The 27,633-nt window shown below is 37.5% G+C and overlaps 1 long non-coding RNA gene across 1 annotated transcript in view; it reads left to right on the forward strand.

The window, feature by feature from the left end:
* The window catches only part of LOC116875051, a 121,025-nt gene that overhangs the window by 12,847 nt on the left and 80,545 nt on the right, over positions 1 to 27,633 (forward strand). Inside the window, exon 2 of the long non-coding RNA XR_004384120.1 lies at positions 3,994 to 4,049. This is a non-coding gene — a long non-coding RNA (uncharacterized LOC116875051). The remainder of the gene's footprint in view (positions 1 to 3,993; positions 4,050 to 27,633) is intronic.

Here is a 27,633-nt window from a genome sequence, read left to right on the forward strand (position 1 = left end):
CTGCTTCCCTTCCTCTCTCTGCCTGCCTCTCTGCCTACCTGTGATCTCTGTCTGTCAAATAAATGGATAAAATCTTAAAAAAAAAAAAAACTTAAGGAAATAGAATGCTTTTGAGTATAAATTTGGATGAACTACTACCCTTTTATCAATGTATTTTAAAAAACAAATGCCAATTTTTAAAAAAAACTTAAGTTTATTAAAGTAATATGAATTATATTACATATGTCCATGATACACATTACATAATTTTATGTGCATAAATTATATACATAATTTAATATATTTTATTTATAAAAATATTTTATTTATATAAACTAATATGTATAATAAATCAAATAGTGAGATCCTTGACCCCTACCTGGGATAAGAAAGGGCTAAAACACAGAGCTTTATCTTTGGCCCTTGCTTTTGTTACACTGAATGTGAACAAAGAAAATATGTTTGCCCAGATTACACATGAGACCAACCTGAAAAGGATAATCAGTACCTTATGTGACAATAAGCAATAAGTATAACTTAATAAGAGATAAATAATAATTTTGAACATCAGTTAAAAACATTAAATGTACAATTTAAAATGAAGCTCTCTAGGAAGGAACCTTAGTTAAGGAGAAAAGGATATATGGGTTTTAGTTAATCATAAGCTTAATATGCACCAATGGCGAGATCCAGCTGCTAAAAAAGAAAAAAAAAAAATACCAACACCTTAGGCTAAATTAATAGACATTGTAAGAAGGACATTGGAAAGAATAATCCTATTAAATTCTCTAATTATTAGATCACATCTAACATACTGCAATTAGTCCTCCGTATTTAAAGGAAAAAACTGGAAAACACAACGTGTCAAAAAAATGTGTCCAAGTTGGAAAGGAGTTTAAAAACTGTCATGTGAGAAATAGCAAAAGAACCAAGATGTTTGGCCTAGAAAAGAGAAGACTAAGGGAAATGTAAGAAATAATTGATATAGATATCTTTCAACAAATATTTATTGACACCCTGATACAAACACTGTGCTTAAGTGTGATGTAAACAGAGAAAATAAAAAGAAACTGGTCTTTTATCCCCTAGTTAATGGACTTTAAAGTCAAGAAGAGGTGACAAGACTTTAAATAATCACACAAATGAACATTAGATAACAAATAGTGCTAGGAAAGGAAAAGAAAAGCTACAATGAAAAAATAAATAAACTGATCTAATTGGAAAAGAGCACAACATCAAGGAAGGCTCTCTGAAGAAGTGACATTTAAATCAAACAAATAAAGGTGGGGGAGGAGGGAGGGCAGGCTTCGTTGCAAGCAATGATAATGGCCATGCAAAGTCTCATCATCAGAGCCCCTAAGGAGTGGAAAGAGGGGAGGATGATTAGAGCATATTAATGAATAAGGAAAAATAGTGTGAGTCGAAAGAGGGGCCAGATTGTTCTAGGCCTTTGGAAACACATTACGTCTTCTAAGTGCCAGGAGTAGCTGTGGAGGCATTTAAGTGCAGAGTAAGGTAAGGAGACTTGCCTTTCACAAAAATCACTCCAGTTTTGTGTGGATGATGTATCGGAAAGGGGCTGCAGGTGGTGAAGGGTATACTTCAGAGGCTGTATCAGTAGAATAGACAAGAGAGAACGCTCATTTGACCTACACTGGAAAAAGGAGATTGAATAACAAAGATTCAAACACATTTTGGAGGTCATATCAAGTGATTCTGTCAATGGATTGAATGTGGGTGCAGAGAACAAAATACGGGATTGAGCAAAACCCCCATTTTCTGATACATGTAAGGAGATGAATTACTGAGCAGTGGAAAAACTTTAAAGCAGAAGTTGAAATGCCTTGGCTTGGCCACAATAAGTTTGAAAAGCAGGATCAGTTGTTTAAACAACAACAGGGGCTTCTGGGTGGCTCAGTCCGATAAGCCTCTGACTCTTGATTTTGGATTAGGTCATGATCTCAGCAAGGTCATGAGCCCCCCTTGGGGCTCAGCGCTCAGTGGGGAGTCTGCTTGAGATTCTCTCTCCATTTCCCTCTGCAGCCCCCCCCTTTGCTGACCCTCTCTCTTTCAAATAAATAAATAAATAAATAAATATAAAGTTTTCACATTATTTGGGTGAATATCTGGTGAATTGTCAGGCAGAATAGAGAGCAGTATTATTTTGTCTTCTTCACAAAAACAGATCTACAACCAGAATGTCAAATTTACCAGAAGGTCAGATTCAACTCAGTCCACAAAAGAATGATTTTTAAGAACTAAACTATCCAAAAAAAAAAAAAAATGAAGACTGACTTGGAAGGGGCTAAATTTCCCCCCACAGTAGGTCTATTGGCAGAGACCAAGGTCTGTAGGAAAGGACTTGGGTCTCCTCTAGCACTATTGTGTTCAATTTCAGGAATCATATTTTTAAACCTTGAGAAGAGGGGCACCTAGGTGGCTCAGTTGGTTACGCCTCCAACTCTTGGTTTTAGCTCAGATCTTGATCTCAGGGTCACGAGATCGATTTGCATGTAGGGTTCCTCATTCAGTGCACAGTGTGCTTGAGATTCTCTCCTCTCCCTTCCCTTCAACCTCTCCCCCCTTCCCCACTTGGATGTCTCCTCGGCCACTCTGAAATAAATAAATAAATAAATAAAATATTTAAAAATAAATAAGTAAATAGAATAAAACCTTGAGAAGAAAACAAAGAAGATTCTCACTTAGGTCACTGCAGGTGTTTAGTAAACCATTTAATTGCTGATTGCTACCGGGCATGTACCTGGCAACTTTCTACCAGAAGGGTTATTGATTGCATCGAGCAACTATTGGTTATTTAGGGAAGTGTGTGCACTTTCCCTCTTGAGTAAGCTAAGGTCAGCACCATGCCAGAAATGGACTGCAAAGGTCAGAATCAGAGACGTCTCTTCTGTTAAGACCCCAAGTTCTCCTCATGCAAATGTCACTAATTTATTATGGCTTGCTTTCTTGCTGTACTTAAACTTAGCCTCAAGCATCCTTTTCCACCTAGCACTCCCAGACAATCAATACCTTCTGATTGACATTGTCATTTGAGATGATCTCCGACCCGGCTGTCAGGAGTACTAAACCCCATGACTCACAGCTCTTAAGGGCATCTACCCTCACAGACTCCCCCAGGGAATGAGAAGCTGTGATGATTTCTTCTAGGACTGGAACATCTCACTGAGAATTAATGCCACTTGCCAGCCCAAGCAGTCTTTTCTTTTTTTCTATTGGTACTGCTTAATTTATTCCCCCCTGAAAAAGCTTTGCAAATTTAAGACTATGTTGCAGTGTGGTCTCTATAAACACATGTGGGTGGAAAAAAATCACTATATCTTTAGGTTTGTCATAATAACTTGGTATGTGATCCTACAGTAAGTGGAGAGTGAGAGAAAGAATTGGCCACATAGCCAGCAACCCATCGTAGACACTGTACCTAATCAGAGCCAGAGATTTGAGGCAAAACATCCCAGTCCTCGGGGCAGGGGTGGGGTGGGGGGAGAGGAGAAAAAAGGCTTATTTTTCTTTTTCATAGACTTTAGCCTTCAGTAATAATTGTGTGCTTTGTGATTGTGGTTCAGAGATAGTACCTATCACATTAGAGTTCAATTTTAATATATCTAGAGCTCTTTAATAAGACAGTCTGTTAAGACTAGGGCACTGACTGATTAATAAGTTGGTTCAAGTAGACTTTCATTCGGTTCTCAGGAATAAGTGCTCTGTCTAGTTGATAAATTTCCACACTAAACACAAGCGTTGTTATTTGTCATACACTAACTGTTTTAATGGGCCATTCTTCATGATCTTTAAGAACTATCAATTGATCTCTAGAACTCAGATGTCACGCTGCAATCCAGCTATGTTCAAAGAATCTAAGTTTAAGTGAACTACAATATAAAAGAAGTTAAAAAAACACATTAATTTGTTCTAAGGACAGAAATGTATTAAGCCCATTAATGAAGATGTGGACAAAAAGCAGTGACTCAGGGCTGTTATTTTCCTCCACAGCAGAAATATAGTCATCAATCCAGACAGTTATATCTTCAGATCCTCAGGTTCTAATAAAGGTAAGTCTAAGAATTCTATTTAGACTTTCGGACCATTACATCTTGAACCATCAGAAATAATCAGATATGTCTAAATCATCTGGGAGATAAATTCAGTGATTTCATACTTGTAAAACATAAACTCCAGAGGCAGCTTAATTTTCACATTTATCATTTGTGATCATTCTTCCAGTTCCTCCTTTCCTAAAAAACTATATCAAACTCAGATTTCCCTTCAGCAGACTCACAGGACAAGGCCACTTAATTCAAATAAAACCCAAAATGCTGAGAAATGAAAAGAGTTGTTTTTTAAAAGAGGTTCAGGGCAAACACTTATGTCCAGGAGTACAAAGGAATATGCCTATTTCTTCATCTGATAGTCTCTGGTGGTGACATTAGCACATCGATGTTTTATGCATTTCATACATAATACTCCTCGTGATTATAAAATTCAGACTGTAGAGCTGAATTAAGTTTGCTGAGAATGGAATGGGGTGGGAGGAAGAACATGGGCTATTGAGAAAAATCGTCTTGTTGCTTTATCTTCTAGGAGATCTGTGGAAGCCTTTCTTTTGGAAAGTGCTCAAAGACAGATCAAATGTGATAATAAAGGTTCACTATCTGAGCAGGTCTGCCCTAGAAATAGTGCTTTAGAAAATTGAGGTGGGAAAGAAAGGCAGCCTGTGCCAGAAACTGATTAAATTTCAGTCATCTGTCCAAAGAAGTCCCTAGTTGCTTGTAAAATGCTCCATATAATTACAGTAACTACGGGTTTTAAAGGAATTTACACATTAGCCTTTATCATGGGACTTTCTTTGTGGGTGCATTTCTACTTTAAAATCAATATCTCTAAAATAAACTTTAATAAGATTTATTAATTTTATCTATGTGGACCTTTTAAAAGTCAATATCAAATATCTTTCTCCAGATTCTTCTTGGCATTTGAAGAAGCTTAGATACAATCAAATGTCATGCCCTCTGTATGTTAAACGTTCATTGTTCTATGACTTTGCTCTTGTATACAACGCAGCCCGATTTTAAACTTTGAAAGAGTTGCAAATCAATACAAAGACCGTTTAAAATGTGTGGGTCATCCTGATACACGATCTCAGTACTGTGGACAAGGCTCATTAGTTGCTTCGTGAGCTATTATCTTGCTCAGTGTTAGATTTGAATAACCCAGGGAAGGAGTTTGACGGCCCCCAGTTGACCCTGCACTACGGTGGCCAAAATCACTTTTTCAAAACATCTACATGCTCTACGAAAAACAAAAAGGCTTTTATAAAGTTGTGTCCCAGAGAACAAGCTTACTATATTTCATTGGAAGTAAAGAGCATTTATAGGATATCACAGCCTTCAAACCTTTTCTTTTTCAAGAGAGACTTGGCACCAACATTTCTTCTCAGTAAACCTCAAAGGGGAAGACTCCCTGCCGACCACAAACTCAATGGCTTCATGTTAGGTGGCTATAATCTTAATCCAAAGAAGAATGAATTTGTATTTTTCATGGAAAGGAAGACTTCTGAGGAAGTCAAATGTTAAGATCTTCACGGATGCCAGAAAAATTCTATCACTAAAGCATAAAGGCAACATCAAATTTTGTTGCCCCCTGAAAATGAACCTGATTTAGTCTTAAATTTTAGATGTTTGTAAACACAAAACTTAGGCCAACTTCCCATCCTTTAAAAAAAAAAAAAAATTAAAAAAAGGAAGAAAGAAAGAAAAAGTAAAAATTAAGCTTTAGTACCAGATTAGAAGCTTAACTATGTTTCCTTTTTTCTGTCTTTACCCTCATAATGTCTAGTTTCTTGAATTGTAGCTTCTATGTAATAAATTTGTATACTACCTTGGAAAACTTACTAAAAGGTGAATTTATAATATTTAAACAGTACATATTGGTTAGGCATACCATAAAAATATAATTTAGTAATTAGCCAAGGTAGACATCATATCGTTCCACTTGGATAACATGGAGAGAACAATATTTCAGTATTTGAACATAGCTAACTACCAGGGATAAAGATCACTTCAATTTCAGTATCTGTAACTACCCAGTTCAACAATAAGCTATCTCTAGGCACCGTCCCCTTCTTCACATACACAGAAAGAAAAAAATGCTATTTGACACTGCGTTGACTCAAAACATCAAAGGGTACAGATGTACTTAATTATCATTTTATAGTCTGCCCTTTACCTGGACTATTTGAATAAGGTTTTTATTTCCTTCCTTATTTGTTAATAAATGACATTTTACGTGATCTATAGAGGATCTATCAATCTGTATTAGGATTGGGTCTAGTTGCTTATAATGTAAAACTGAATTAATAGCGGCTGAAACCAGCTAATATATATATATATATTTTTTTTTTTTTTTTCATGCAAAGGGAATCTGAAGTTAGTCTGCCCATGAGTAGTATGGTGGTTCCATAGGTACAAGTCACCCATGGTCCTGTTGTCTTTCTACTCTGCCCCCCTGCATACTGGCTTGCTTTCTTTCAGTTTCTCTCCTGTTTGCAAGATAACACTAATACTCTAGCCATTACATTCTTTTTTCAAACACCAGAGAGGGCAAGGGGAAAATGGCCTGCCCGATCATCCTACTGCACTCTTCTCAAAATAGCACCAGCACCACATACCCAGCGACTCGTATTTATATCTCATTATCCAGCCTCATTTTGAAAAGAGGCTGAAAGATAGTTTTGTAGACATTCACTCTGCTGTTTCCAACAACATAGGGATTCTCTCACTTAAGAAGAGAAGGGGGATATGTATAAGGTGGGCAGGTAATAGTTCCTTCCATATGGTCTTGAAATTTGGTCCTTTAAACATGCTTTCAAGGTGGCTTGTTTGGGGACCTGTAACCCCAAATCTAATGCAAACTATTTTTCCAAAAGCCAGATGGAGATTTTGCGAGCTCAGACCCTTTAGCCTCATCTGCCTGCTTGAACAGCATTGTATTGTAGCAGTAAATGTTCCAAATATAAACTGCAACTTGAAGATAATTTGATTAATCAAACCCGTTCCAACCCCCAACTATATTTTTAGGTATCAATGTATTTTTCACTTGTGAAACGTTGAAGTGATAGGCTCCTATGACTTAAGCACCTTTTATTTTCACAGCTTAAGAGAATCAGAGAGAAAAATTGTTGGTTTTACATTATACATGTTTTCATTCTGTTTCCCCTTCAAATGCAACAGTGACCAGCACATTATTCTATTATTCTAGAAGTAACGATCTTCACAAATTGTCATCTGACAACTCCACTGGTGCAGATGTCCTTCTTTGGCTTTTCACGTTTCCAATGATTAGTTTTTATTCTGAGTTACGGTGAAATAGAAAAAAGAATTTCATTTTGATTAAATTGCTCATATACAAATGGCCATGTTTTGGTCATCCGAGAAGCTTTTTAGTTTCTAGCTGGTATTTGCCATAAGCTAATGAACTAGAGCATCACAAGATTAAAGACCGTTAAAATATGGATTTTTCCTGGCCATGTTTAGCATCTCATCATTATGATGAGGATGACCAAAACTCTCTGAAATATGCTGATGTTTTATAGAAAAAGAAGGTCAGAAGATAATCTCAAATACTGACCCAGTAGAGATTAATTCAAACAGATTTCTAAAAGCATCACATGTCACAGAATGAAGCACATGTCATACACGGGCTGGTCTGTGACATCTGTAGCTGAGAGCCGATGAAAAAAAGAGAGAGGTCACACATTTTTATGTTAACATGTTTGCACACCTCCTTGGAGAATATTCCACTGCTGAGGACTACACAAATGATGCAACTCTAATTTGTTTAAATTTAATCCCAAAATAGCTATGACGTCTTATTTGATCAGAGACCAAGAATGTTGTAGGGGCTCATTATCTGGAGAGGTTGGATGTCCTTAGGTCAAACATTATTTTAAACTGGGATACCTTTGAAATTCGGTCAAATTAGTGGATCTTTCCTCTTACATTGTGCCATTATCACTCAAGTACACACAAGGTGTTAAGCCACAGCTTACCTGCTCCTCACCACTACGTGCTGCCAACAGCTGTATCAGTCAACAACAAATGGATTCCAATCATGTCCTCAAAGAATGGTTTCACACCTTTGGAGGCTGACATCTGCACCATGTAGAAGGGGAAAAAAGTGTGTAAGATCTGTATTTATTGCTGTGTGCATCTGAGAAAACATGTAAGGGCTGCCCAAAAGATATTCTAAGAACACATGTTAAGAATTGTTACTGGTAACAGTTGAAAGTTTAGCAACATTAGATTAATTTGGTTGATGAGTACGTACATGACTGAATCCTACATTTCATGAATGCTGGAACCACATCTCAAACTTATTTGCATGTCCTATAGTGCCTCACACAGTGTCTGGTAAACTGTATGCGCTCAATAAATATTTTGATGATAATGAGTATTTTACCTTACGTCAACATCAAACCAAAACATCGATTGAAAAGGAGAAGATCTTTGAAATTTAGATCTCTTAACTTCCCCATATTCATTTATCATTTAATTCCTTTTTAAAAAATCAAGTCGTATGGGACTGCCGTGAGTAATAAGAAATACGCGAGAATGTTAAGGACAACAAGTAAGTTACAGAGAGATTTTACATTTGCAAGTAAAATGGATGGTTTGGGAATTAATTCCTGTTACTAGTTTGGCTCTGAAATAATGATTAGGTAAATTTTGACCCTTGGTGGGTGTGTTATTTTTTCTTTATATTGGGACCATGCTAACCAGGCAATACAAATACAGACAATAACATATCAAGTTGCAGACATAATAGAGCAGTGAATAAGTGCTCATCTTTTTCACGATTATTGCCTCTATGTTATATTTATTTTCCCCAAATAATTATTAGCTTTATATAAATAATATACTTTATTCCCTTGCTAGTGGAAAATGATGTTTGACATTAAGGAAAGGTCAGGTATCGTGAATGGGAAACCACAATGAGCATTGCCTTTAAGGATTATTGAATGAAGAGGTACATATATTTGACAAAGTATAGAAATCAGATAGCTGCCATGTTAGCAGTGCCCTTTTACATGCCATAGATTTATTGACCTTTACTAAATATAAAAAAAAGTTGAAACTGTGAGTGCTTAGTATGCATTATGATGAAAAACCTAATATCACTTCCCTGAAGATTTCATGACAGCATTCTAACCAGGGTAAATTCACCAAATGACTGGACATCAGATTGGAACATAAATTAAACTGGCCAGGTAATTTTAGAAAATACACACACAAACAAAAGTAGGTAAGTCCCTACGCCAGATAAGTTGTCACTGTTGACCTGGGAACAAGTAAAATCCCTGTTCCATCCACATGCATGCATACTTTCCATGGGCCCGAGTCACGCTGGATAGTTTAGTGTGACAAATGGATTTTGCAAGTCACAAGGGTGCTTACTGTTGTAGACATCATGGTAGCAGCTTTCCAGCTGAAATGAAAAAAAAAAAAAAAAAGTTCAACTCCACACCTTCATTTAAGTGCAAAATCACAATGTAGATTTTACATTCAGAACTATCATGGGAGAAGTCAAAACAATTATTTACATTCAAGGTTCTAGAGTAATTTCTTTCACAACTTCACTTACTTTTCCTTTTTTTATTTTTTTAAGGTTTTATTTATTTATTTGACAGAGGTTGAGCACAAGCAGGGGGAGGCAGGGAGAGAGAGATGCAGGCTCCCCTCTGATCAGGGAGCCTAACACAAGTCTCAATCCCAGGACCTTGGGATCATGACTTGAGCTAAAGACAGGGACTTAGTTGACCAAGCCACCCAGCGACCCCTATTTTTCTTGGTAGATAACATACTTTTTGCCCTAAATTCTGGAGTCTCCCATTTAATTATTACTATATTTGATCAATAAAGGAAAGCTTTTTGCAGAGATTAGGGGGAAGACGTAAGAATCTTTACAGAGTTTTCATAGACTTTCATATGCCGTTCAAGTTGGATAAGTACCTCACGGGGCCAAATTGATTTGTATTCATCAGATTCGGTGATGTCTATATTCCAAGAGCTTAAAAAACATTAAATTTCCTCATGAAAATACAATTTAATCCCAGATAAATGTTTTTGTTTGCCATTACCTAATGGTTACATGGCCTTTGAAACTTATACAAGCTTGAAATGTACCAAAAATGTCCAACTTCTCTAAGGAAACATATACTTGAATGCATAGCAATAAAGCTTCATATGCAATATGCTCGACAAAGAATGACAGGTGGAGAAACCAGTGTGACAAAGTAGCCAAAGCCGCATTTGAGTACATTTGCTTTCAAGTCTCTGCTATATCCTTTCAGACTTGTGAGACCCTGGACAAGTTGCTGCACCTCTCTGAGCTGCAATTTCCCTCAGCCGAATGGAAATCATAGTAACTACTTACAAGTCTTGTGAGTGTTGAACAATATAGCAAATCTGAAGAGCTTAACTCAGCACCTCAGTAATTAAGTACAATAAGCACTCAACATTTATAGTAAAAAAGCATTAAAATTCTTACTGTGGTCAGGAAGTTGTGATGCCATCATGGTGGTGGCGGCAGTGGGGGTGACCTCCAACTTTCTTTTTTTCCAAGGTATTTGTTACTAAAATAAGTTCAGTAAAATGTGTATGGTGATTTAACCAAACTACAAAATGATTTCACTATCTCTATTTATACAGGAAAATATGAAAACATAAATCCCTTATACTAGATTCTGGTCACGAGAAGAATACACAATACATTATTAGTAACCCCCATCCAATTTTGCCTGGATATGAGTTTTCTTGCAATCCCAGCCTCCAGATCTAGTTTTCATGACAGGATTGAAGAAGCAGCAAATAAGGAACCTTTCCCCATATCTCAGAATAGCAGACGGTTAATAGCACGAACTCTGTAACCAGCCAGCCTGGGTCTCAGTCTGGTTCCACCATTGGCCTACTGTGAGACTGTGCAAGCTGCTCATCCTCCCTGTGTCTTGGGTTCTTCGTCTCTAAAAACAATACCTAGATTTCAGTAATCTTGTGAGCATTGATTAAATAGTGCATGTAAAGTGCATGTTATAGTTTTTTTTAACATAAAATAAATTCTCAAAAATGTTAGCTGGAATTATTATTATGACCCATGAGCCAGTCTTTCTGCCATACTAGTTTCATTCCTTTTAAACACTGCTAATTTTAGGATGAAAGGTTAGAAAATGACTTACATGTTGCAACCTCCCCAAATTTCACCAGTATTACCATTTCAGGGGCTTAAAAGAAACACCAGTTTTAGTTATGATTTTCTGGCCAATACATTGATAAGTTACATGAATACACTTTTCCCGAAAGTCTTACTAAAAAAAAAAAAAAGAAGAAGAAGAAGAAAGAAAGTAGTTTGTTAACATTTAAATGGAGCCATCAATGGATAGTAGGATTTCAAATGACTTTTACTGCATTCCTTTTTTTATACTGCCTATTAACACATTTATTTTCCTAGAATTGGCACTTGTAAAAAAAATGGTTGTTCACCTCTGCCTGAAGTCATTATCACACATTGATTATCAGTCAACACCTTAGAGGTATTAGCTGCCTGTCAAAGACAGACGGTAAGAATTCTCATAGGACGGATGTGAGGAGGACAGTGGAAGCTGAGGGTTAAGGAAAAGTGTCTTAGGAAAAGGAAAAGAAAAGTGTCAAGGGTGGCAATTAAAGGAAGTGGATTATGTCAAGGACTGAGACAGGAAAAGCCAAAATATGAACCAAATAGGTTTGAAAGCTTTATAACTGCAGTGATACCAAGACAAAGACACATTAAAAAAAAAAAAAATCCTCGCATGTGATTCTGTATTTTTAAAAATGTGAGAGGAATCACTTCATCTGATCTTTACCAAAAAAAAAAAAAAAAGGGGGGGGGGGAGGGGAAGAAAGGAAAGAAAGAAAAGAAAAAAGAAAAGGAAAACCTGTCGAATATCATTATTCCATTTTGCAGATAAAATTGCAAAGCTGAGTGTGCAAATAATATCACATAGCCAGAGCTGAATCTTGAACCCACAATTTCTGACTTAGTCCAGTGTCTTTCTAGTAAACCAACCTGCTTTCATTCATTAGTTACATATACAGAATATAAAAATGAAGTTCATATAACCAATCCTTCACCCCCAAACCAAAAACTGTGACCCTTGTTTACAAAAACATATGATTTAGTGTGAGAAATAAAATTTGCATGTACAAAAGAACTTAAGATTGCTTCCATGGAGCAGATGAGCAAATACAGAATTAAATGCAACTTACATGCATGATTCCAGCTACCCCCACACACTCCTCCCACCTCTATGTTCCCCTAGTATTGGTCATTCAAAATCAATTTTGGAAGAAAGAATATAATGCAAGCATTTTTCCCCCACAGTCTGTCTCAGTTTTCACGGATTTTGAGATTCCTTCGTTCCTCCTTTCTACATTTATTAAATCCTACTAATAGCTACAATCCTGAACCAAGCCCTGGGGCTACAATGTTAAAACAGACACTGCCTCTCCCACTCAGGGAGGTTACCAATTCTTAACAATGTTTAGTAGAAAACTTTTAGTTCGGTAAATAGTACAATTAGTTGGGGTCTACATCTCAAAATTTCCTAACACTTCCTTCTCTTTAGCAAGTCCCTGTTTTGAATGAAGCTGCTTTAAGTGTGGCTGTTTGTGAGACAAGAGCGATTACTATCAGAGTTCCATTGTGATGACCTTCACTTTATCATTCCTTTCCTTCCTGATTAACGTTCAGCGGACTTGTCACAGTTTGTCCTCTACTGTGCCAATCTGCCGCTTCCAGACCTGTTTCACCTCCCTTTCCTGACTGTAACATTCAGAATCAGATTTCTGAAAATTTTGTGTGCAAGCTGTAATAATGCTCCTTTTTTATAAATATACTGATAAAAATAGGACTGTGACTCTGATACTGACCAAGGATTGGAAAAAGGAATAGTTACACAATAAGTTATTGCAACCTCCCTTTTATTTCCCTCTTAATGTTCAGTAGAAATCATTTTCTAGTTTCAAATATTAGCCAGACACACAGCCAGGTGAGACTGTAAATCTTCATGGAGCCAGTCAATTGTATCTGTCTCCTTGATGTCGCATCTGAGTTGGGAATACGTGTTCATTGCCTTGGTAATTTTCTTGTGCTCATTGCCCAGGTCCCTGAGGGTTGTTAAGATAAAGGACAGCTGGACCAATGTATCTATCCATGGCTGTCAATGTATAAGGTTATTCTGTAAATACCATAATCCTCAAGAGTGGGGATAGAACATCCTCATTCGGGGTTTCTTGATGGTCTGGTCCTTCTGGAAAGAGTTCATAAACTTTTGCATGTGTCATCCTAGCACCATGAGATCTCTCAGAGAAATACCATTTGTTTTAAACTAGGAGAGACTGAGCCATCCTTTGGTTTCCATGGCTGCTAATATAGTCTTCTTCCAAGTTCACCAGCGAGTTATTCCACTGTTCAGATCTATTTTAAGATTGCTACTGGTCTATAGGATCTGGTTGAAAACAAAATAAAACAACAACAACAAAAAAAATTGCTAACAGCAGTTACCATACATTTCATACACTAGCATATTCTTTTGTTCAAAGAAATTCTTAGAACATAGGACAGTATCAAACGGTCATTTCCACTCATTGGAGGTTCTACAATGTGCATTATTAATCTGTGATTCTGCTCAAGTCTTCAGTCAGATAATTTGCAAATGGAGGTCAAAATAGGGCCAGAGTTCTTAAGTCTGTGAAATATGACTCTCAAATTTCAATTCCTATTTTTTTTCCAGTGGCCTTCTTTAAGTAGGGGAAATATTTAGTTATATGATTATGTAGAAATCATTTACCCTGAAGGAATGTTGACTTCCCACAATTAACTCTCCTCTTAGCATACACCAACAAACTTTTCTTGGTATCTCTTCTAGACTAAGTACTAAGATACTAACTCATAGTACAAGGGTTAATGCTACCTGGCAGCTAACTTTGAGTTCACAGTGATAGAAATTAAATGACTTAACTCAGAAAAGGCAAAGAGTGCTCAGGGCGCACAATCACTGATGTTACTTTGGGCTAACTCCACCATAAACCTGGGAATTTAATAACAATAGTTAATTACGTAGCATTCAGCATGCTCGATGCAGAAAATGCTCTGTATAATTCTTCACTCCACCCATAGGAAATTTTGGTATCTCTCTTTTGCCGATGAAGAAATTGAGCCACAGAGTGATTATGTCACTTGGCCAACTTCAGACAACCTCCAAAGGGCAGGGCTAGAAATTGAACCCAGAGAGTTTGAAGTCAGCATCAAGCTTCTGACAAGTACATGGGACAGCCTCTCCTTAAACTCTGCTCTTGACCTCTAGGTCTTAAAATGCCCTCTTCTTACTCTTGTTTTGAGAGTTTCAACTCTTATTCTTTCATCTCATTACACTATCTTAATGCCTGGAATGTTTTTCTCTGCGTCTTCTTTGTGGCACTAACTTACTCATCCTACAAAATTCAGCTCATAATTTACTCTCTCTCTTAAATCTTTAGTCTAGTTTGGATGCAGCTTGTGTTACTATAATGTGTGTGTGTGTGTGTGTGTGTGTGTGTGTGTGTGTGAGATAACTGATATTTACTGAGTGTTACTATGCGCCAAGCACTAATGCCTTTCCATGGATTATTTTGTTCCATCTTTGCAACATCACTGTAGGGAAGGCACTCCATTTCACGGAAAGAATACTGAAGTACACCAATAAGTAAGGAATTTGCTTATGACTCTAATTAATCAATTAATGATAACTGAAAAAAATCAGGATTCAGACTCAGCCTGACTCCACACGCCTTAAGCACCATATCCATCTAGATGCTAAAGACAGACAGACAGACACACACACACACAACTATAATCATACTACTTGCTATATTAGTTTCTCACCTCTAGCAAAAGCACCCCAAGAGTCAGAGTGATGACTAATTTGATTTCATCTCCCCTGTTCCTCCCAGGGTGCATAGCAAATAAATATAGCTTGAAAATTTAACTGTTTTAAGTTTTTCTGATTCTTCCCTATTGGTTCCCTCCTTTTTTCCTTTAGTCCCTCACCTGATACTTAGTTCCCGGGGTTTCAGTTCTTAGAAGGGCTTCTCACCTAGGTGAACCTCACTGCTATTGCTGTAGGTCCCACCGTATCTTACGATTCCCTAATTCCCAGTACTATTACTGAGGTCTCCCAGCATTTGTCCTTCTTCCCACCTTCATACACACTCACCCTTCACCTGGGATGCCTTTCCTTCCTTTCTCTGACTGGCAAACTCCAAGTTCTTCTTCTTAATTCAGCTTAACCTTGAGCTTTGTTGGGTTCAGGTGCTCTTTTCTGTTTTTTGTTGTTTTTTTTTTTTACTCATGTTTCTATGATAGCAGGACTCATGATTTGCACCGTATTGCGATTCTGTGTTTACCTGGATCTCTTCCCCCTAGAAGACTACAGAAAGGAACTTATTCATTTCAGTACCCAAGGCCTAGAAGAATGGGTCATGTAAAGTGTGCTCAAAAATATCATGTAGTAAATGAATAAATGAGAAATCTGGAGAATATACTTTGAATAACATTATCTTTACAAGAGGTCTCTTTCATTGGAAAGTTATGTGTTAGTGTTCTGTCATTTTCTAATGAAAGTAATTTAAAGATGTTGTCACCAACAAATAATATGTTATTAACTCTTATTTCAAAATATAGATTTAATGTAAGAAGATTGATATTTTATTCCGTCTTTTTCATGCTTTTTCAGTATATAATTAATGATAGGAGGACACGTTCACCTTACTTCTACTATCCAAGCCTCCACTTTTTGAAGAGTCAAAATCCTTTTGCCCAACTTCTGCTTGGGTCACAAGTCCACATCAATGCTTCTGGTACAGAAGCAATCTTTTCTCTCTTCTAGGGTACAGGGTCATCTGATTGGACTTTCCATGGTCCTGGCTGAATAAGAAGGGAATTAAATTGCAGTGTCAAAGGAAATTACTCATTCTGAGAAGCATTCACACATTATCTATGCCCCAAAACCATCTCTGACACTCATTTATGATTAAAATTAAAAGAAAAAAAAAGAAGAAGAGGCAGCTTGGCAGTATTTCTATGACAATAAAAATGTGAAGACCAAATTAAATCGATGGTGTAAGTCTGTGGCACACCAGATAAGAAAGTGTTTTTCTCAGTGGTGTTTTAGAATTTAGAGACATACCAGGGTGGGGGGTGGGAGGAGAGGAAATGTGTGCCCCAGTGTGAGAAGGTCCATACAGAACTTCATTCTAGAACAAACCTTATTTAGGTTGATGTCTGATAATTTCAAATCACCCAGCACTCTTTCATGGGAAGTTTTTAAGGAGCAAAGGTCTTTTTAAATGAAATCCTAAAGGTCTTAAAGGTGAAAACTTCTCCCCAACAAGCTCATTATTCACCTTGTCAATAAGCACATACTATTCTACTTACTTTTATTTTTAACATAGTTCTAAGCATCTGTTTGAAACCTGTTTACGTTTTTAAGCTCATGGGTGGGCACAACAATTGGTGAAAAAGATAATAATTTCTTGATAATGTATCCCTGGAATAACATGGAGCTGAGGTAAAATGCCTGTTATAAGATATTCCAAAATTATTCAGCCTGGCTTAAAATTGTGCTCAATCCTATGTCCATAGAAGAAACAAAATTAAAATGTTAGATTTAACAGGAAACTCAAATTGATTCTTTTAAGAGTAAAAATGTTTTGTTTTTTTTTTTAGTTCCTGGAATAAATATAGCAGCAAAGAGACTTAAATGAGAGAGGCGCCTAGATTTATTTAAAAGACATGTCATCTCTGTGGCCTCTTCACACGGGGCAGAAAGAACAAAAATGATTTATCAGCCGGACGATTTGCCTTTTAGAAAACCGTGATTTATTTCTTATGTAGGCCTATTTTTATACTTTTATTTCATGGACTGGCATTTCAACACTTAAACATCTTTTACTTTAAACGTCAGTTTTTTCTACCAACTGAGCATTTATATTCTCTTTATAAAATCAGGTTTTTTTCAGGTTTGAAGTAACAGTTTACTATTTATTTTATTCTGATTCTTAAGCATTTTAATGGAAGTGATACTTCTGTTACTTTCATGTGATCACATTACTGGATGATCCTATATTTCTATAAAAATATGTTTGTAGAGCTCACTGGGAGTTATATACATTTATGTATCCATTATGTAACTATCTGCTAAAACCCTTCAAAACTATTGGAGAATTAGTACTAATCACTGTGATAAACGTTAGTAATTGTATCTAAGTTGGATCAAAATTTAAACTAAAACAAACGTGCATCCAAATTTTACGATTTTACATTTTCCTGTAGGAAGTATGAATTGCATGAAAATTAGTTACTTCTTAAGGAAAAAATATAAGGTGAGCAGTGGTTAATGTTGGTTAGGCAAATGCGTTCCCCTCAGACTGGGTTGCCGACTGTCTCCATGAGTGGAGCAGTACTTTCTGAGACGGTGAGAGTCAGATTTCCTGGACACAGAACTAGAGGAACAAAGGTTGCTTTACACCGCACTACAGGTCTGGAATTATAATATACCAAGCATAAGGAGTAGATAATTCTAATAACAGCCAAAATAAAATGCCCTACAGTTTTCCCCCTATTAAAATTCTCATTTTAGGGATACCTGGGTGGCTCAGTGGGTTAAGCCTCTGCCTTCAGCTCAGGTCATGATCTCAGGGTCCTGGGATCAAGCCCCACATTGGGCTCTCTGCTCAGTTAGGAGCCCGCTTTCCCTTCTCTCTCTCTCTGCCTGCCTTTCTGCCTACTTGTGATCTCTGTCAAATAAATAAATAAACTCTTTAAAATTCTCATTATAAATGCCCAAATTAATCCACTAAAAAAAATCGCTTAAATGTCCATATATTATAGATCCTATGTTAAGAGTCTATAGAAATTACAACAAATAGTGAGAAATGGAGTTATGCTGGGATTGATCAAACCAAATTATATCTATATTCTAATTTATCACATGGCTTTCAATAATTTTCTGTTTATTTTGTGATGGTTTTGAAAGACACTGATTGGCCTTGTCTGAATTTAGCTATTCTACTAACTGATACCAAGCTATGCCTTCCCTGTGATTCATGGATCAAGTCACCATTTTACGACAAATGATGACTTGAACGTTTCCATTTGGCTATTTGGATATAGTTTTAGATAGATGTCAGTAGAATTCAAAATTACTGGAGTCAACCCCTTCATCCAGGCTTTAAAAAAAAAAAGATCCTGAAGTCATCTAATAAATTTTAATTTTCCGTTAAGTAACTTTATTTTTCCTAATTGAATTCTTAATGCACGTGTTAAGTATGCATTTAGTGTCTTATTTTATCCTCATAACAGCCTAAGGGGATCAGTATTATTGTCCCCCACCCTATTGATGAAAAAAAATCAAGGTCCACAATGTTAGCCAAATTGCTTCCTGACACGCAGTAAGTACGTTGTGCAATTTAGATTTGAGCTTAGTTCTTTCCGTTTGCAAAGTCTGGATCTTTAGCACAACATAGCGTTTTCCCAATTGTACTCTGTTTTTCTAGAAATGTTAACAAGTAACAAGTAAACAAGTAAAATGCAAGTATTTTGCATTATTTTTCCTTAAAATGAAAAAAATTAAGGTATATATAAAGAAAATAATAACTACATTTATTTGACATTATCATATAACAATCTTCCTTTAGTAATAAATTATTTGTTATAGTTTTAAGTGTATACAATAATATTTTTTTAAAGATTTATTTATTTATTTGACAGAGAGAGAGAGAGAGAGAGAGAACACAAGCAGGCAGAAGAGCAGGCAGAGGGAGAAGGAGAAGTAGGCTTCCCACTGAGCAGGGGGCCAGTCACGGGGCTTGATCCCACGACACTGGGATCCTGACCTGAGCTGACAGCAGATGCTTAATGACGAAGCCACCCAGGTGCCCCTACATTAATATTTTTTTTTAAGCAAGTAAAAGATTAAGAAAATTCAGAACTATAGTTTCTCCATGTCTTAGCTTAGGCTGCTATAATAAAATGGTATAGACTGGGCAGCTTAAACAGCAGACATTTTATTCTTTATAGCTGTGGAAGCTAAGAAGTCCAAGATGAAGAGGGGCTAGAAAATTCCGTTCTTGGCAAGGCCACTCTTCCCGGCTTGCATATGGCTGCCTTCTCGCCTTATCTTCACGTGGTGGAGAGAGTGAGCTGTGGTAGCTTTTTCTTTTCTTTACAAGCGCACTAGCACCATCATGGCAGCTCTACCCTCATGACCACATCTAAACCTAATCACTTCTCAGACATCTTATCTCCTAATACCTTCACCCTTAGGGTTAGGGCTTCAACAAATGAATCTGTGGAGGACGCAAACATTCCTTCCATAGCACCTCAAGTAGAAAATTATTACACGGTATTTTAAGGAAGTAAGACACAAAAAAAGTGTAAGTGGTTGCCAATAGTCTAGTTTTGGGGTTTAATGACAAATGACAAAGAAAAGTAAAAGATAAATAAATAAATAAATAAATAAATAAATAAATGAAGGATGTGCATGGACCAGTGATGGGGGTGAGCCAAGAGTTACAATTTGTGTGATTTATGATTGATCCAATTTTGGGTGCCTAAAGTGAGGAAGGTTGTAGGCAAGAGAAAGAAAAAGAGAGGAAAACAATTTTTGCCATTTTGAGAAACCCAATATTTAAATGGGACATCATCTGATTGACAAAAGGATGGTGTTGTTCAGTGCCTACATTTAAGCTTAGGCAACCTTAACCAACTAACCTCCATGCTCATAATGGACTATGCTATGTAATTTGTCTTCTAACTTTAATAAGTATTTTGGATTGTTAATTTTTGTCCTATGTTAATTATATAACAAATGTTTCCCATGAATTCATGATTGGTAGAATATTTTAAATGAAAAGAATATTTGTGTCTGAATCAAATAATGAAAATTGGAACAAGTCAAAATAAAAATCAGCAAATTCAGCTTTTAAGTTCTCAGAAATCATAAAGCAATTTTTCTACATGAAACAATTATTTTTGAAGCATCCAAATTCACTGTGCAGATCATGTAATTAGTGATTTTCTTTCCTTAACACTCGGTACTCATATCAAACAGCTAAATGATATTTTTGCAGTCTTTTTCTCATTAAAAAAAGATCATTTTTTCTTTGCATGTAAAATTTTCCCCAAAAATGCAAAATTAATTATGCTTTCTTTTTTATCTTATCCTTTTTTAAAAAAAGATTTACTTATTTAATTTTGTGAGAGAGAGAGAGAGAGCACAGTGGGGAGAAGCAGAGGGAGAATGAGAGAGAGAATCTCAAGAAGAGTCAGTGCTGAGGGCAGAGCCCACTCTGGGTCTGGATCTCAGAGCCCCAAGATCAGGACCTGAGCTGAAAATAAGAGTCCAATGACTGTACCACCCAGTTACCCCGTTTTTATCTTATTTTGATAAGATTTGTTCTTTTAGTCTGAAGAAAATATGATGGATTTTTTTATGTTTTACTGAACATTTATGGCTAATAAAGTTTGTGAGATTATGAGTTATCTATTGCTGTGTAACAAATTATCTTAAGACATAGGGCTTATAACAACAATAAACATTTTTGTATTTCACAGGGTTTATGTGTCAGGAATCTGGGAGTGGCTTAGCTGGGTGATTCTGACTCAGTTTCTCTCATAGGGTTGCTGTCAAGCTGTTCAATAGGCTTTCCTTTTTTTAAGATTGTATTTATTCAGAGAAGGGAAGCAGGCTCCCCACTGAGCAGAGAGCCCGATGTGGGGCTCGATCCCAGGACCCTGAGATCATGACCTGAGCTGAAGGCAGAGGCTTAATCCACTGAGCCACCCAGGCACCCCAATAATGCAAACTATATTTAAAAGTGTGTTGTATCCATAGTTGTCACATTACCTGTCACATAAAAAAAAAAAAAAAAAAGATTGAGGAAGCATTTTCCAGTATTTGAAAACTACTAATTCAGCAGAGAAGTCATACATGCCCTTCATGAACAAGTGAAGTTTCAGCTTATGTGTTTATTTTTCTGCTTTTGTTTTAGTCATTGATGTAAACAAAAATATCAACCAGCATCCATTTCAAAACTATACTCATTAATCAATGAGTGATTTCTTTGCTGAATTGACTACTAGTCACTTTATCCAAAGTCTGATTTTGTGAGTCTTGTTAGAAATAAATTACAAAAACTGATATTAAAATTTGCAAGAAATAGGACTAACTGATCACGCTGAAATGTAGGGATATAGAGTTTATAATAAAAACAATTATATATTTTATTATTGGTAAAATTTTATACCATAAATTCTTTTTCTTTCTTTCTCTTTCTTTCTTTCTGTCTCTTTCTTTCTTTCTTTCTTTCTTTCTTTTTTGACAGAGAGAGAGAGAGAGCACAGGCAGGGGGAGCAACAGGCAGAGGGAGAGGGAGAAGCACCCTCCCTGCTCAGGACCCTGGGATCATGACCTGAGCTGAAGGCAGATGCTTAACGGACTGAGCCACCCAGGTGCCCCTAATACTATAAATATTTGTAAGAAACTAATGTGGATATATGCACCTACTGAAATAAAGATACTCGCGTTCCTTTTCAGAGAACAGGAAAGCATTTACGAGCATACCATTTTGCTGACTGAGCTTCCACTGCTGCTCGCTCACTAAGCTGGGAAGTCGATGCTGCTTGTTAACATGACACCCTACTCATGTGGCCTCTCCACAGGGCTGCTCAGCCTGGCATCTGACTTCCACCAGAGGGAGGGAAGCAGGAGAGGCAGAGCCAGATGGAAACTACCCTTTTCACGACCTACCCTTAGCACTCATATGGCATCTTCTCTCTCTTGAACAAACCTGAATTTAGGGCTGTTCTCCAAGATCGTTCGGGTAGATGTAAATCACTGCTATTGATAGATGGGATGTCTGTGTCCACCGCCACCCATACCTTCAGATGTTGAAGACTTACCCCACAGTGTGAAGGCAATAGGAGATGAGGACTTTGGAGGCACTTAGGAAATGAGGGTAGAGATTTACTAAAAAGTCTGAAGCCTAATAAAAGAGGTTCCCTGGCCATTTCTTTCACGTGAGGTTGTAGTGAAAGGACGGCCAGCCATGAACCAGACTCCAAATCTCCCTGTGCTTTGATCTCAGGCTTCTCAGCTGCCGGAACTGTGAGAAATGAATTTCTGTTGTTTATACATCACCCAGTTTACTGCACTTTTGCTAAAGCAGCCCAAACACGAAGTCTGTCACTAAGCCGAGACCCCAACCAAGGTAAGGAGGAAAATCTCTCTCAGTCTTTCCCGAGGTGATATATTTAATCCCAACAATAGCTGCCACATTCCGTCAATGCATAATCGTTTTTAAAGAACCACACGTTGGCCCAGTAGGTTTGGAAAGCCATGCATCCCGCTGCATCATCCCATCTACCCTTATCCCCACAAACCCCATTCCAGAAGTAAGGGGAAGACTAATAGTATTTTGCTAAAATACCGGAAAGAGAAATGATAAGTAAATTATCCATTAATGCCAAGATGAAAAATACATCTATGGAACAATTTTCTCTTTATAAATATTAATGTCAGAGAATCTGTACAGCACCTGGAAAATTTAGGTGATCTGCTTTTGGCCTACTAGCCATAACTGTCCTAGATTTAGAATTATTTAATAAAAAGGTAAGAAAGAGAGGGAAAAGCAGAAAGGAAGATAGGAAGGAAGAAACTGTAAAATGATGTAAAATTCAATGCTTAAGGAATTTTTAATTATATTTAAAATTTGTTAGTAAAAATCTGATATTCAATTGAGATTATGAAGTTTGGAATATTCATTATATATTCTATTCACTTACCTAAGTACCACTTCAAAGGATTTGAGCTTTTGTTGGATCTGCTCTTAGATTCTGAATTTTATGAATAAATAATTTTTTATAGTTCTAGCCTCTATTGTTTCACATTTGATTTTCTGTGACAAGATATAATACAGCAACAGTAATACTTTGCTTTTCCATAACAATTTCTGCAGCAAGTTTATAAAAGTATTGTCTGTTAACCCAAAGCTAAATTGCATGCTGAGAAATGTGACAGGTATTTGGGGGTGGGGAGGTAAAAGGGGATGGAGTGGGAGATACTTACCTGGGAATATAATGCTTCTTACTCAGGCTTGCAAAATATCTGCAAAATAAAATGTATCCATCATATTTATGTAGAAATAGGTCACAGTCACATTTTTGCAGTTCTAATCCTTTTGACTAGTGTAAACACCATTCCACATTTGTGGCATTACAATGTCATAATCAGAAGAACAATTTGGCCATCTTTACTTCAGGGCTATGATCTTCATTCAAACGCTATGTACTTCACATTCCAGGTTCTATGACAACAGCATCAGAGACTGCCGTGGACTGAATTTTGTCCCCCTAAAATTCGCATGTTGAAGCTCTACTCCCCAGTGTGACTGTATCTGGTGATATGCCCTTTAGGAGAGAATTAAGTTTAAATGAAGTCATAAGGCTCTCTAATCCAGTTGGAAGGACTGTGGCTATATGAGCTCACAGCTCCAAAGCAGCATCTGTAAACCAGGAGGTCTCACCATAAACCAAACTGACCAGCACCTTGATATCAGACTTTACAGCCTCTAGAACTATGAGAAATTTCTGCTGTTTAAGCCACCCAGTCTGTGGTCTTCTGTTGTGGCACGCTGAGGAGACCAAGACAGATGTCATTGAGAAGCGGGGTGTTGTTATAACATATCTAAAAATGTGGAACCGGCTTTAGAACAGGATAGTGAGGAGAGGCGGGAAGAGTTTTGAGGCACATGCCTGGAAAAAACTGAGATGTCTATGAAGGGACTATTGGTAGGAAAATGATATTGAATATGAGATGAAGGAAAAGAAGAGAGCTGGAGGAAAAACTTCCATATACTTAGAGAATGCGGGCATAATCAGAAACAGAATGTTGGTAGAAATATGTACCCTAATGACCACTCCGATGGAAATGAGTAACAGGTGATTGGAAACTGGATGATTGGTTATTGGAAGCGTGATCCTTGTTACAGAATGTCAGAGGACCTGACTGAATCGTGTTCTAGAATTTCAGGGGAAGTCAACCATGAGAGTGGTGAAGTTGAATATTTAGCAGAGGCGCTTTCTAGGTAAAGAATTGAAGCTGAATCCTAAGTTCTCTGTACTGCTTATGGTAAAATGCAAGAAGAAAAAAGACAAATTGAAGGAGGACTTGGTAAGCAAAAGAAACCATAACTTGGGAGATTTGGAAAATTCTCAACTCATCCATATTGCAAAAAGCAGAGAAAGTTTGTTCTCCGTTTTCTCCTCTTCTCGTTTGTTCTCATTTTCTCACTTAGTGCTGAAGAAAGCACTGAGGTGTCAGGCTGGGACGCCTGGGTGGCTCAGTCCATTAAGGGTCTGCCTCAACTTAGGTCATGATCTCAGGGTCCTGGGATCGAGCTCCACCTCAGGCTCCCTTCTCAGTGGGGAGTCCGCTTCTTCCTCTGCTTCTGCTGCTGTTTCATGCTGATTCATGTTCTCTCCCTCTGTCAAATAAATAAATAAAAGCTTTAAAGAAAAAAAAAGAGAAAACACCAAGTGTGTGCCTGAACGACCAATGAGATACAGAGATCATGAGAGCCAATCATGACTTGCAGCTGTCTGAGCAGAAGCCAGAAATAGAGATTAGACCAAGAGAGCCACTGCAAGTCAGAAATAAAGGGCACCGAGAAATCAGGACGAAATGCAGGAAGGCTTTTGGGCTTCAGGGATTCTCTAGGACCAGACCATAGGGCTATTTGCCTGCAAAACGTGCTGACGCTCCCACCACTGACCCTAAGGGGTAAGGTCACCCTGCAAAGCCAGGGAGGTGCCCCAGCCACCGCAGTGGGCCTGGACAGCAGAGCAGAGCCCCCCAAAGGATTACAGCCTTCAAGTCTAACAGACTTTACCTTCTTCTGTAGCTAAGATTCTCACACATACCACCACCGCTCCCAAACACACGCTCGTCGCTGACGTAGTTCAGCTACTCCTGGTCGGTTTTTTTGTTTTGTTTTGTTTTTTTAAAAAGCATTTTATTTATTTATTTGACACAGAGAGAGAGAGAGAGATCACAAGTAGGCAGAAAGGCAGGCAGAGAGAAAGGGGGAAGCAGGCTCCCCGCCAAGCAGAGAGCCCAATGTGGGTCTCGATCCCAGGACCCTGGGATCATGATCTGAGCTGAAGGCAGAGGCTTAACCACTGAGCCACCCAGGCGCCCCTACTCCTGGTGTTTTTAAAACAGGATCGGGACAGATGTATCCTGGGGGACTGCAATGTTTCTAAGCGCTATGCAGACCCTAACTTCATCAAAGTCGTCCCTACTTTACCTCCACTCCACTTCTCTGACCCTAAAAGGTACAATTGGTCTGCTAGGTCTAGAGCAAAGGCAACTTGATTAAAAACTTGCAATGATTTCCCTAAGCCTGACTAAAAGAAGCATGGAGTGAGATGCCAATTCTTGAGTGGGAGAGCCAGATTTTAGAAATGTCAAAAAAGGGAAGAAAGCCCAAGAGCAAGTTAACAACAAAAACAGCCACAACAAAAAGGGTGTGTGGTGCATATCTTTTGAAGACTATACTTTGTCGCTGTTATTAAAAAAATACGAAGTTTTTATTTTTACTTTCATTTTTTTAAACGATTTTATTTATTTATTTGACAGAGAGAGATCACAAATAAGCAGAGCAGCAGGCAGAGAGAGAGGAGGAAGCAGGCTCCCACCGAGCAGAGAGCCTGATGTGGGGCTCGATCGCAGGACTGTGAGATCATGACCTGAGCCGAAGGCAGAGGCTTAACCCACTGAGCCACCCAGGTGCCCCCCAAAATAAAAGTTTTTAAATGAGGACAGTATGAAATTTGCAGTGGCCCACCCAAGCCTTTCCAGGGTCATACTGGGAAATAGTAAACAATTATATTATATAAACCAACCATCTGAGCAGAAATGATAATTAAAGTAATGCATCTGTATGCTTCATTGATTTATGAATTTGTTTAATGATTCTTGTTCCGAGTAGCAAAAACTATTATGTGTTCACTGATTTTTAAAGGCAATATATAACTGCGTGACCTTTTGTTGCATCAAGGGAAGTAATATGCAGTAATATTCTGAGAGATTCAAACAGTCATACTGATTTTTGATTACATGTTAACTCATATATATTTTTTTCTTCATTGAAAAAGTTTTATGAGTGTATATTCATAACTATTGATTGTTTTGGAAAGAATCATGGCACCCGAGCAAAATTGCCTCCTGATAGCGAGGGTTAGGCTTAAATCAATGCTGAGGGAAACCATGAACCGTGGTGGGGAGCTTGGCACCAGGCCCTCCCACAGGCCTCACTCCACAGCCACTAAAGAGGTGTCTGTAACCAGATGCTGCTGGACAGAGACCGTGATGGGTGGTTGTTCTTATCAGGGAATGTCTTTGTTTATATGGCGTTCAGTCACAAGCTGATCTTTCTATTCATGTCTTGCGGTGTAAACTTCCCTGTTTGTTTTCACTTCTTTTTAACCTAGTTGCCAGAGAAGCTTAGCACATAGCTAACCCAAGAACCAGGAACTAAGTGAGGACAAGAATGACAGGAAAGTAGGGATGATATTAGTGCTCTGAATTTTGAACTCTTGATAAGCTTCCATCTCTCACATTCTGTGTGTGTGTGTGTGTGTCTTTCACACACTTTCTCTCCTCGGTATCTTTCCTTGTACCAGTCTCTCCAAAAAAATGCAAAGAAGGAGCCACTAAAGAGGGACATGCTTTGCAAGCTGCACACACATACACCAGCTTTCGCTCATTCAGGAAATCCAAGCACTCTCTCGTCAGCATGGCCATGCTTGACTGGAAGCAGATACAAGGAAACTATAGAAAGAGCCAATTTGCCATATCAGATAAGACTGCTCATTTATCTATTTCTGTACCTTGCCTCTGGGAGTGACCAGTATCTGATGTTTCATAAAAAGGTGGAGGGGGGAATCAAACAAAAGAAATAAATACTTTCAGCAAACGCTCTTTAGACACTCGTTCCCTAGTCAGGATAGCACCTTATAATCTTCTATTCTCCTACTCTTTTATTTTGTTCCCCTGCAACCTTCCTGTCCATATTAAATTTAAAAAATAATTATTATAAATATCAGTTATGTCATGAAATATTTAGGCAACCTTACAATTAATTATGCACCTTTCTTTTGTTCCTCTTGTGTTGAGATTTACTTCTATTGAAAGCTGATTGTGTTTTTAGGAATCAATTTCTAAGAAAAAAATATTAAGTGGCAAATAACTCACTTTGATTTTGCTAGTGCACGCATAAAATTTTGCCACACACTTTCTCATAATATAGGCTGAAATGACGCACTGTTTACCTTACCTGAGAATATTCTGACAAAAATACAAGTGCTTATTGCTATCAGAAATTTGCATGAAGCAGGGTCTGAAGATGTTTGACGTCGATTCAAATAAATATTTGTAAGACATTTTTCCCTGTAAGCCAAAATTAAACTGGATCTTCAAGGATTTCAGGAAAAACTACCAAAAATTAC

Source organism: Lontra canadensis, unplaced genomic scaffold (assembly GCF_010015895.1).
Source record: "Lontra canadensis isolate GAN:19392208 unplaced genomic scaffold, GSC_riverotter_1.0 scaffold40, whole genome shotgun sequence".
Taxonomy (NCBI): domain Eukaryota; kingdom Metazoa; phylum Chordata; class Mammalia; order Carnivora; family Mustelidae; genus Lontra; species Lontra canadensis.